This window comes from Sorex fumeus, unplaced genomic scaffold (genome assembly GCF_029834395.1).
Source record: "Sorex fumeus unplaced genomic scaffold, SorFum_2.1 ptg000020l, whole genome shotgun sequence".
Classification (NCBI taxonomy): domain Eukaryota; kingdom Metazoa; phylum Chordata; class Mammalia; order Eulipotyphla; family Soricidae; genus Sorex; species Sorex fumeus.
Genome location: NW_026606077.1, coordinates 238,032 through 249,433, shown reverse-complemented (window position 1 = coordinate 249,433; position 11,402 = coordinate 238,032). Strand labels below are relative to the sequence as shown.

General features: G+C 44.0%; 1 pseudogene; it reads right to left on the bottom strand.

Annotated features, from left to right (window-relative positions):
- Nucleotides 1–7,982: 7,982 nt before the first annotated feature.
- On the bottom strand, nt 7,983–11,109 carry LOC130022603 (non-POU domain-containing octamer-binding protein-like; annotated as a pseudogene).
- Nucleotides 11,110–11,402: the final 293 nt, after the last annotated feature.

Genomic DNA, 11,402 nt, shown 5'->3' with positions numbered 1-11,402 from the left:
GTCAACTTCCAAGTTCACACCAAAGTAACTGCCAGAGCCCTGGCACTCCAGGCCTGTCTTAATCACTCTCTTAAGCCATCCCTTCTGGCCCCCCTGGTGTTGGTTTCTAACTTCCAGGGTCAGAGCACAGTTTATTTCCGCCTCTCTGGGAGTCACCAAGACTGGTGTACGATAAATGCCGGATTTGGAAATCCCAGGATCCTACGTACACTCAGCAGACAAGATTCAAGCATCAAAGACAAGTAAAAGGTGCTGGGAAAAAAAGTACACTGGTGGAGGGATGGGTGTTGGAACACTGTCTGACTGAAATCTAATCACCAACAGCTTTGTAAGGGTATATCTCACAGTGATTCAATTAAAAAGTAAAAAAAAAAAAAAAAAAAAAAAAAAGAATCCTTGGAACTGCCAGCTCCAAAGGACACTTCTGTTTTTCTGTCATGGTCACCATGGCCAGAGAGGGTTCTGGGCCAGGAATCAGGAGCCCCTGACGTCAGCCACCTGCTCCCAGGCTTCTCTCTGGCTGTATGGCAGTTGGTGTTAACTTTGTGGTAACTGAACACATTGAACAGGACCATCAATACTCATGATGCCTTGCTGGCTGCAGGGGATTGTGGTAGACAGGGCAGCTCAATTCTGGTAAGCTGTGGAAGGCTAAAGTGGAACCTCATTTGCTTCAACCCCTTTTGAATGCTGAGTTCTCTTACTGTGTTTTTAACATCCGTCCTAAAGTGCCGTCAATAGCTGTTTCCCCCTTTCTCCATGAATCCTGATGTGCTTTGCATGTGTTTCATCTACTGAAAGATAGAAGCGTGGTGCTAGAATTGATCCCATTCCTGAGATGGATAATCTTAAGGACAGCTGGGAAGCTGAGCAGTGTCTCCAAGAAACAGCCTCTGTTTATACACCGTGTTTCTCTTCAGAGATGGAAGAATATACAGAAACACAGCAGGCTTATTCATGGAAATATAGAGGGAAAACATTTTGAACATTCACTTGCATCAGCATTATATTTCTCTTCAACAATAACCCCTGTGTTCTAGTATTCATTTATATTCTCTTCTGAAAATAAAAATAAAGGCAAGTGGGACTGAAATCCTGCCTCTAGTCTCTCCTCCAGGGGTGCCTGGATGCGGGAGTACCTCAGGGACTTTCGTCATCAGAAAGGGTAGCACTGCACTGTAGCACTGTCCCCCCATTGTTCATTGTTTTGTTCGAGCGGGCCCAGTAACATCTCCATTGTGAGACTTGTTGTTACTGTGTTTGGCATATCGAATACAGCACGGGTAGCTTGCCAGGCTTTGCCGTGAGGGCGAGATACTCTGCGCAGATTGCCCGGCTCTCCAAGAGGGGCGGAGGAACCCAACCCGGCTCAGCCGGGCTGGCTACCTGCAAGGCAAATGCCCTACCGCTGTGCTATCGCTCCAGTCCCCAGAGAGGGTATCTTTTGACAAATTGTACCGAGATGATCTATGTTCCAGGCACTGACCTCAGTGAGGTTCATTGATCATTTTCGCTTCACTTTAAAATTAATTTTTTAGCTTCACATTCATTATATCTACTCTTTTGGTATACAGTTTTATGAGTCTTGTCAGATTCCCAGGCTCAAGTAAGTGGCACCATGATCATAGTACGAAACAGTTCTAAAACAGGCAAGTAGTTGGTGGGGTACTGGAAGGGTGTGATTGGGACATAACAAACTAAGTCGGGATTTGAGGTAGTTACTCTGTCACTAGCCCAAAGCTGAGCACTGCCTGGTGTGGCCCTCCAACAACAACAACGAAAAGAATTTGAAATAAATTAAAACTAAAAGAAACCATTTTTTAGGGCTGGAGTGATAGCACAGCGGTAGGGCGTTCGCCTTACAAGCGGCCAACATGGCCGACCCAAGTTCAATTCCTTCGCCCCTCTCGGAGAGCCCGGCAAGCTACCGAGAGTATCTCGCCCACACGGCAGAGCCTGGCAAGCTCCCCATGACGTATTCGATATGCCAAACACAGTAACAGCAAAGTCTCCAATGGAGACGTTACTGGGCCCGCTCGAGCAAATCGACGATCAATGGGAGGGCCTTTACCTTTACCTTTACCTTTACCTATTTTGCATTCTTCTATCTGGCGGTGCTCAGGGCGATGCTCAGGGGACCATAAGCGTCCTGGGAATCAAACCCAGGTTGGCTGTGTGCAAAGCAAGTGTCCAACTTGCAACCTACTGTACTATCACACCAGTCCTGCCGCAGCTGCTTCTCCTTCTCTTTCTCCTTCTCCTCCTGCTCCTCCTCCTCCTTCCTTCCTTCTCCTTCCTCCTTCTCCTCCTCCTGCTTCTTGTTCCTTCCTCCTTCCCCCTCCCTCTTCCTCTACCTCCTCTTCTATCTCCTCCTCCTTCTCCTCCTCTTCTTCCTCCTTCTTCTTTAAAATTTAAGCCCGAGTCCAGAGAGACAGCTTCATGAACTGAGTATATATGCTCAGCTTTGTATATAAGCTTTGTGTATATATATATATACATATATATAAATATATATCTATTTCATGCTTTGTATATAAGAAGTCCAGGTTGATCCCCAGAAACACATGATCCACAAACACAGAGCTCAGAGTAGCTTCTGAGCACCTCTAGGTGTGGCCTCCAAGTGATAATAAAAAATCTTAAACCAATCATTGTATAAGGGCATCTCATTATAGTGTTAATTTGCATTTCCTTAATGAGGATTATGTTAATATCCTTCCTGAGCTCACTTGCCCTTTGTATATCTTCTGAGTGAAATGGCCAATAAAATATTTTGCTTATTTAAAAATTTGGTTTATTATTGAGTTTAGAGAGTTTTACATTCTAAATAAGTTCTAGTATATAACTCAGTTATGTTCTGCCAGTCCATGGGGTATCTTTATCTTTATCTTTACTGTTGTCTTTCTTAGTATTTAGATATACTTTAGCACTGTAGCACTGTGGTTCGGTTATTCATCGATTTGCTCGAGTGGGCACCAGTAATGTCTCCATCGTGAGACTTGCTGTTACTGTTTTTGGCATATCGGATACGACACAGGGCACTTGCCAGGCTTTGCTGTTTGGGCAGGATACTCTCGGTAGCTTCCCGGGCTCTCTGAGAGGGATGGAAGAATAGAAGCCAGGTCGGCCGCATGCAAGGCAAACACCCTACCTGATGCGCTATTGCTCCAGCCCATGTTTATACTATCACTGAAAAATTTAAAGAGGGCAACAATTACATCAAAACTGTAATAAAGAGCTAAACTTTAAAATCTATTAAGAAAAAACAAGATATACTTTATAAAATAAAATTTTTGATAGAGTTTAATTTATCAGTGTTTTTCTTTGATTCTTTTTGGTGTTATATCTAAGAACTCTTTGTCTCATTCAAGGTCATAAATATTTCCTCTCATATTAGTTTTGGCTTTATATTAGGTCTTTTATTTGTTTTGAATTAATTTTTCTATGTGATGTAAGGTATGAATTAAAGACCTGACTTTTGGGGGGCATACAGGGATATTCTCCTGTTTCAGCATTATTTCTTGAAAAAAAAAAAAACATCCTTTCTTCATTAGATTGCCTTTTTTTGTTAAAAATTGATTGTCATATTTATGTGAGCCATTTCTTTTCAGTGGTCCTGTATAACACACCTGTTTCCCGTGTGAGGGTGCTAAGTGAGACACAGAGTGAGAGGGAGAGAAGACAAGGGAGACATGAGGAAGGCTGAGATTTTTCACCGGGAGCTTTTGGCCGAGCTCTCTGTCGTAGAACAGAATGGGAAGTCACTACAGACACCCAGGCTTTGAAAAGATCCTATGAAAGGACTGGCGGGCAGGAGAAACAGGTGCAGAGTCATCTGACTCACAGTGTGGCTACAACAAAGTGTGGGGCAGTTTGGAGCGACCCATTCAGAGTTAGGTTTATAGGTGAGGATGGGATCCCAAGACTGGATGGCTCCATTTATTTGAGAGGAGGGCAGTGAAGGAGGTCTCCAGGATGAGGAAAAGCAAACTCTTTGGGAGTTCCATTGACCATTCAATGCTTTCGGTGAATGCATTGTCTCCATCTCTGTAAGGCAGTCTGCCTTGCAAAACAGTAGACCACTGTCCTAGTGGCTCATTTAGCCCCAGCAATTGCCCAGGACAGACACCACCTTGTTTATTTATTTTCTGCTTTTAGGGTCACACCCGGCGATTGCACGGGCGTTACTCCTGGTTCTGCACTCAGGAATTACTCCTGGAAGTGCTCAGGGGACCATATGGGACGCTGGGAATTGAACCCGGGTTCGCTGCGTGCAAGGAATATGCCCTACCCGCTGTGCTGTCGCTCCAGCTCCGACACCACCTTGTTTAAAAGAACTCAGGAGGAAAAAAGAACCCCGTGCAGGGATCGTTTCTTCTTGCTTTTCCCGGACAGACCTGCAGGTGTCAGCACTGGGAGGCTCCTGAGCAGAAGCTGCCCAGGGTCTGCTTGCAAATCTGAGCAACTCCAATATTGTAGTAATTTGGTGTCTGCATCATAGCAGGTTGGACTGAAGCCCCCTCCCCCTTCATACCTCCGGCAAACGTATTTTCTGAGTTCTGTTTGGAATCGGGTCTGCCAAACATGCTTTCTAGTCACTTGGGCTGCATTCTGCCTTCTGAATGTTGGTTTCCCTGGGAATGTTTTCTGCTGCTGTGGACCCGGGAGAAGTCAGGTCTGACTTGCCCTGGAAATTGCTGAAGAAATAGCACGGCACAGGGTAGGACATAAAGTGGATGACAAATGTAGAAGGCACTGTGCAGGCAGACTTGGTAGGAGAAAAGAAAGGCCACCAGCGGGAAGCAGGCGCCCCCATGCCCAGCTCTAATTACTGTGGAGGCATAAATACCTCTGCTGGCTAAGAATATGGCTCAGAAAGTGCTCCCAGCCCACTGCCTCTGGGTTCTATAATTCCCTAGTGGAGAACAAAGCTTTCCAAAGGACTCAGCCGCTACTTCTTGCTCAGGGTTATGATCTCCTGAGAACTTTCCTCTCCTCTGGCTGGTACTCTATCAGGCTGTCAACTTCCCGCGTGGTACAACTTTGCTTTGTGCTGCTTTTCACACCACATGATTATTCGACTGTGTGCAAACATTGTATTCTCTGCTAGGTAAATGCCATGATGCCAGGAATAGTTAATTTTGTCTCATTTTATGTCCCAGAGGCCTGACATAGCTCCTGGCACAGGTCGAACACCATGACTTATTGAGAAAGCCGGAGACAGAGGCGCAGAGGCAGACTGATCTGGGTGGAAATCCTCTGCCTCTTGCTTAACCACTGTGCATCCTTGTATATATTGCTTAAACGTTTTAAATTTCAGTTTTCTCATGGGTGAAGTAAGGATGATAGCTGCTATTTTGCAGAGTGGTCATAAGTGTACATCGACAAAAATCTATGTAAATTGCTTGAAATGGAGGAAGTGCTCAAATATGATAGTGGCTTCCACTTGTATGGGAGTGTCCACTTGCCTAAGGAGCCTTCAGATGCAATTTGCCAGGGGAAGGCAGCATGAATTGGAATCCACCAGGCAATGTTGTAATGAACATGAGAGACTGATAAAAAAGTTTTGATAGGAGGAGAAAAAAGAATTGATGGAGGTGAGGTCACTGTTGCTCTTGAAATGAGACACGTGCAAGTTCTAACTCGGTTAAAATGATCTTTGCTAGGGTGCCAAATGGGAATATACTGTTTAGACTCAGAATTAAATAATGGGCTGACTATGTGAAGCTATATTTTGGATTTTAAAAAAAATTGGAATGTAGCTGGATCATTGCTCTAAGTGTCATGTAAGGCTGAGCAATGCAAAATTAGACATCTAAGTTCCAATAAATCAATAATAAAAAGTGTTCACTGCTGCTCTCTACAATGTGAAAGTAGTGAGGCTGAGGAAACCTCAGAAGAAAAAGGGTGTTAGCGTTCTCTTCCTCAGAATTCCTGCGAGTTATTCCATGCATGCTTTACATTACTTTAAAGGTAGATCTTTGATATGCTTTAAAATGCTATAGATATTCATAATAGCCAAAAGGTAGAAACAATTCAAATGTATATCAACTGATGAATGAATAAATAAAATCTTATCCATATAATAGTTAATTATTTAGGCATAAGAGGAATCAAATACTGATATTGCTATAACATGAATCAACTCTGAAAGCATTATGTTGAGTAAAATAAGCCAGATGCAAAGGACAATATCATACCAATTGATCACACTAATCTAAACAATGTAGAACCATCAAATTCATAGGATATTATTCTTGCAGAAAAAAATTTCACAAAAGTCAGATAGTGAGGTAGAAAAGTCATGTTAATGAAAAATGACACACGTTTCAGAAAGAACGCAGGCTTCTCCAGAGAGAGGATAGACCTCTAAAGCAAAGAAAATGACAAAACCACCAGAAGAGTGGGGTAACTGCAGAATGGCGTGCCCTGAGCAGCTATGCAGCTGTCATTTCTTGGGACTTTTGGTGTGGAAAAAAAAGGTTTTTGTTAGGGTTTTTCAATGAAAAGAATTTAGGATTCTGGTGGTCTGTTGGACAACATTGAATTGTCCTTTCCCCTCCTGTAGGGAGTTTAGGTTTATTGGGCCACTCCCACAATGCCCCTGAGGCACACCCAATTCCATCAAGCACTAATAATCCTATATTGCTTTTCTCTTTCCTGTATGCCATTTGCATGGTTTATTTAGCAATGTCCTTTTTGTGTAGACACAGGAAGAAAGTTGATGCTATGCTTTTGTAACATGGAAGTTAATTGATTCCAAATAATATTTACTCCTGGGCATCCATATTTACTTGACTTAAGCCTCAGTTTCCCTTAATTCCTAGCACTCCAATAGCAGGGTCTCGACGAAGGGACTGGATGGACCCAGGGCAAGCTGTAAGCTAACCTGTCATCAAAAGAGGACAAGCTAAGCATCGTAAGTATCCTGAGTTAAGAGCATGGTCATGGAACAAACTCTGTCATGACCCAAAGAGTAGTAACTGAATAAGAACTCTGATGGGGTTAGGAAAAACTAACATGGTCTGAGGACTGTGGCTTCAGATATATAGTGAGATGTCCTCAGGAAGAGCCAACTTTAAGCTTAATATATCTCTTACTGTGTTCATACAAAATGACTAAAAATATTATAAGAAGTAAATTTACTATGATTGTTAGAGTACTAGCTGAGGAAAGGAGAAAGCGATACACCCTGGATGGAATCTCGCCCTTCACTGGATCTCCTAGTAATCCGGAGTGCTGAACCCTCAGATCAGATTTTGTCCTTGAGTTAATCCCCTAGATCTTCCCCTGAAGGAGTAGCTTTACCTCATTCGTTGTTATGACAATGTTCAACCTCACCTACGTGTACCACCCCCCCCTTCATGGTTTCTATAGAACTATGCTGTAAGGGGAGAGTGGGAACTATGAGGAGGGTAAGGACTGGTAGAGGACTTTGAGGTCTGTGAGGAGACTAGGATATGGAACTAAGATGACTGCGACTATGACCAAAACTACAACTATGATTGTGCTGTAAGGGGAGAGATTGGACTACATAGGGGAGGAGAGTAAAATAAACTGTTTACCAACCAGGCGTGGACCCAGTCCCTGTTTGTCAATTCCTGGTCCTTCGTTAGTTCATCGCCATGTACTGGCCAGGGGAGGTGGCTCTCAGCCACTGAAAGCTTGAGTCCCACATGTGCCAATGTGCTTTCTGTTGAAACTTGCAGTTAGGGTGTTTTCAAGGAAAAGAATTTTGGATTCTGGTGGTTTCCTCTTGAACCTTATCAGGGCCTTTGTTCCTGCTGAATTGTCTCAAAAAGAGTGTGTGGGGAGGAAGTGGTCTAACTTTCAGAATTTTGAGGTGTGATATCTCTTGAGTCTTGATTAGCCGCAGGTTAACAACTTTGCAGATTATATCTTGATCTCTCCAAATAGTTATTGGTTTTTATGATATCCAGAAACTCATTGCCAGTCCTCTCGCCTGTCTGCCTTTCCATGTCCTAAAACAGGTTATTCACCAGAATGTGCTGCAAGGCCATGAGCCACTGCCCATTAGCATACAGCAACCCTGTTCCCACAATTGTACGGGGCCCATCAAGAGAACATGAGAATAATAACATCAGAGACAAATGGGCCACCCTGGGTTTTCCCGACCCAGGATAAAAAGGTTATAAAAATCCCCAAACTAAAATGAAAATTCTGAAGGCTATGTCTTCTTTGGGAGGTAAGATATTGGCTATGAAGCAGCCCTATATCTGGGACCTCTCGGGACTTTGCTTGAGTTCTCACCTGGGAGTGATAGAACAGTGAGACTAAGGTCTTAGGGTGTGTTTGGTTTGTGGCTTATTGGCAGTGTCTTTGGTGTTGCAGGAAACAATGGGTAGGCAAATAGAACAAAATGGACAAAGAATGGACAAACAATCAAGTTAACGGGGCTTTCACTGGGACCCTTTTGTGACAGTCCCCCTTAGGCTCAGTAATCATATGAGACTTAAGGAATGCATTAGACAGAATCTAACAATATACAGGCAGAATTGATTTGTAATGATCTTCCCTCCCAGCATACATCCTAGAGTCATATAGGCAGGGATGACCTAACTATTGGGAGAAATTCGTAATACTTTTTACTTTTCCAGATTAGAGTTCTGGCTAGTGAAAGAAGGGTTTCTTTTTTTTTAATGTTTGTTTTTTTGAAACTAGACACTGCAATTTTATTAGTGGCAGTGACATTTGGAGAAAATTTAGTGGCAGGAGCCACACTGTTGAACGCAGAAGGGGTTCTGCCAATTCCTTCCATTGTAGCAGCTTGGCCAAAGTGCTCAGTCATTGTGGGTCAATCCCAAGGTTCCATCTGGGATTGTGTCATCACGTGGAGGGTCCTAGAGGAGCTAGGGTAGCAGCTGGTGCAGGAGCAGGAGGCATGGAGTCTCGATTATTTATGCCTGGGGCTCCTTACAGAGCCATCTGGCCCTTCTGAGTCTCCAGCTCTCTTGCATCAGGGAAGCTTCCTTTGAATCCTTCCTGTTGTCTTGCGGCTCTTCTTCCTGCCTGAGCTCCAGTTGCTTTTGATTTTGCTTTTCTTGATTATGGAACGCTCCCGTCCTCCAACATTCTTCCGGACACTTCCTCAAAGTCTGCCTCATGAGCTTGACCCGGTACTGATGACGAGCAGCCTCCACCTCCAATTCCACCTTCTCATGATTTTCCTTGATGTTGAGGTCTACTGCAGCTTCTCCATCTCGAGTGCCTCCCAGCGCATGACATGCTCAGACTCCAAGGGGCCAGGCAGTGCACATCAGGGTGGCCATTCCTGTCCCTTGTGAAATTGCTGGTTCTTAATTATTGGCTTTTCTGGAAGTTGCGCTTTATCATTTATCTGGACCATAGGCTGCACAGTCACAGACCTAGAAATATGGTTAATAAGAATGAGCCTGCTACATCTTTTTTTCCCCTCTTTTATTAATTCACTGTGATGTATAGTAACAAAACTCTCATGTTTGAGCTTCAATCACACAGTCATCAAACACCCATCCCTTCACCAGTGCATGTTTTCCACTACCAAAATCCCCAGTAACACCCCCCCCCCCCCACACACACACACTTTCTCCTGCCTGTGTGGCAGACAATTTGCACAATACTCCCTCTACTTTGGTTACATTTGATATTGTGACACCAGTCCCACTACCACTCATACCTGCTGAAAAGGCAATGCTAGACAATTTGTTTTGTACTGCTTGTTATGGATAAAATATAATTTTGTGTGGCTGCAAGAGCGGCTATGAATTAGGAATTCTAAAATTTTAATAATTAGGGTCTGGAGAGATCTCTGCAGCAAGTAGCTTGGGTCTAAGATTCGTGTGTGTGTGTGTGTGTGTCCCTGGATTATGGCCATGTGGGAGCTTAAGTAACAGTGGCCATATATGGGCATATTCCCAGAGTCCCATTTGTGTAGGGGGAAGGAGAAAGGCCAACTCCTCCCCTGTCCTGTGAGGCCTGGCATTTGCCGCCACCCCGGACCCGGAGCTTTTTGCTGAGTTCTAGAAGATTGCAGCCTCTGGGATTCCTTAGGGGGCAGGCGGAGGGATGGCACCTGCCCCCTCTGGAGTGGCCAGGCAAAAGTAGCCCATTGCAAAGTCCAGAGCCATTTCTGCAGCAAGTTGTTCAGGTCTGAGATTCGTGTGTGTGTCTCTGGATCATAGCCATGAGGGAGCTTAAGTAGACGAAGGCTGTATGTGGGCATCATCTCAGAGTCCTATCAGGTGGGTGGAAAGGGGAGCCTGCTACATCTCTCCGGACCTTTCTGAGAAGTTGATGCCCCTGAGGATTCAGCAGTGCCCTTTCTTAGGGCCTTCCTCCGTCACCCACAATGACCACAACACCCTCCATCTGACCCAGCTCTGGCAGTTCACTGGGCATAGACTGAGGAAGGTTGCAGCTGGAAGGGATGCACGGTGACAAGCAAAGCCTATACCAGTCGCTTTCCACAGAGGGCCATATTGTCTGCCCCACTTTGGTCGTTTGCTGCTAGGACTTGCATTTTCAAGCTTATAAAGCTAAAGTCCTTTTACTCATGTGAATGAAGAGTTCACCTACCTTCCCATCCTTCTCAATGTTTTTTCCCTCCCTCCTCACTGATGTCAGGAGAACAATGGCCGCAAAAGAGCTGACTGCATTGGGCGAGGTTCTTCATTCCTGATTTCCTAGAACTCTTCAGATCAACGGTCCAGCCTTCATTTTGCCTGTTGGCTTGTTGGCCTTTTGCAGGTGTTAGTGGCAGTGGTGGTGATTGTTGCTTTTGCTGTTGCTGCTTTCTTGGAACTTGGTTTTGCTTCTTCAGGTTTTATTGCTCTGTATTTCTGAGCCCTCCACTGACTCTTCTAATGATGATGGCACACCTGAAATGTATACTTTGCATTTGGATGAATGGTATGCAGATATTTAACATTTTTAGGCATAGGTCAGTGAGTATCACCTGGATGTATGCTACAGAGGCTTTTTTTTTGTTTTGGCTCTATGCTCCCTGGTTCTGTGCACAGGGATCACACCAGTGGTATTCAGAACACCATACATTGTGCCTGAGATTAAATTGGATTGGCCACTTGTAAGGAAAGTTTCCTACCCCGTCATGTCACTATGAAGTGCTTATGACCACTTGAGAAGGTTAAAATTATACCTATTTCTAGGGTCCAACCTGTAACAAATTAAATCAGAATACCAGAGAGAGGGATGAATTGCCAGGTTTTTTGTAAAGCCAGACCTGAGAACTTCTGGTTTTGGTAATTGAGGGGGCTGATTTAGATATTTCTTTCTCTGGAGCCTCTTTCAGTTTTTCAAATTCTGGTAGTCTTTATTTTTTAAAAATTTTATTTATTTAAAAGTTTATCAAAACCCTGATTTGTAAGTTTTCCATAGCTGAGTTT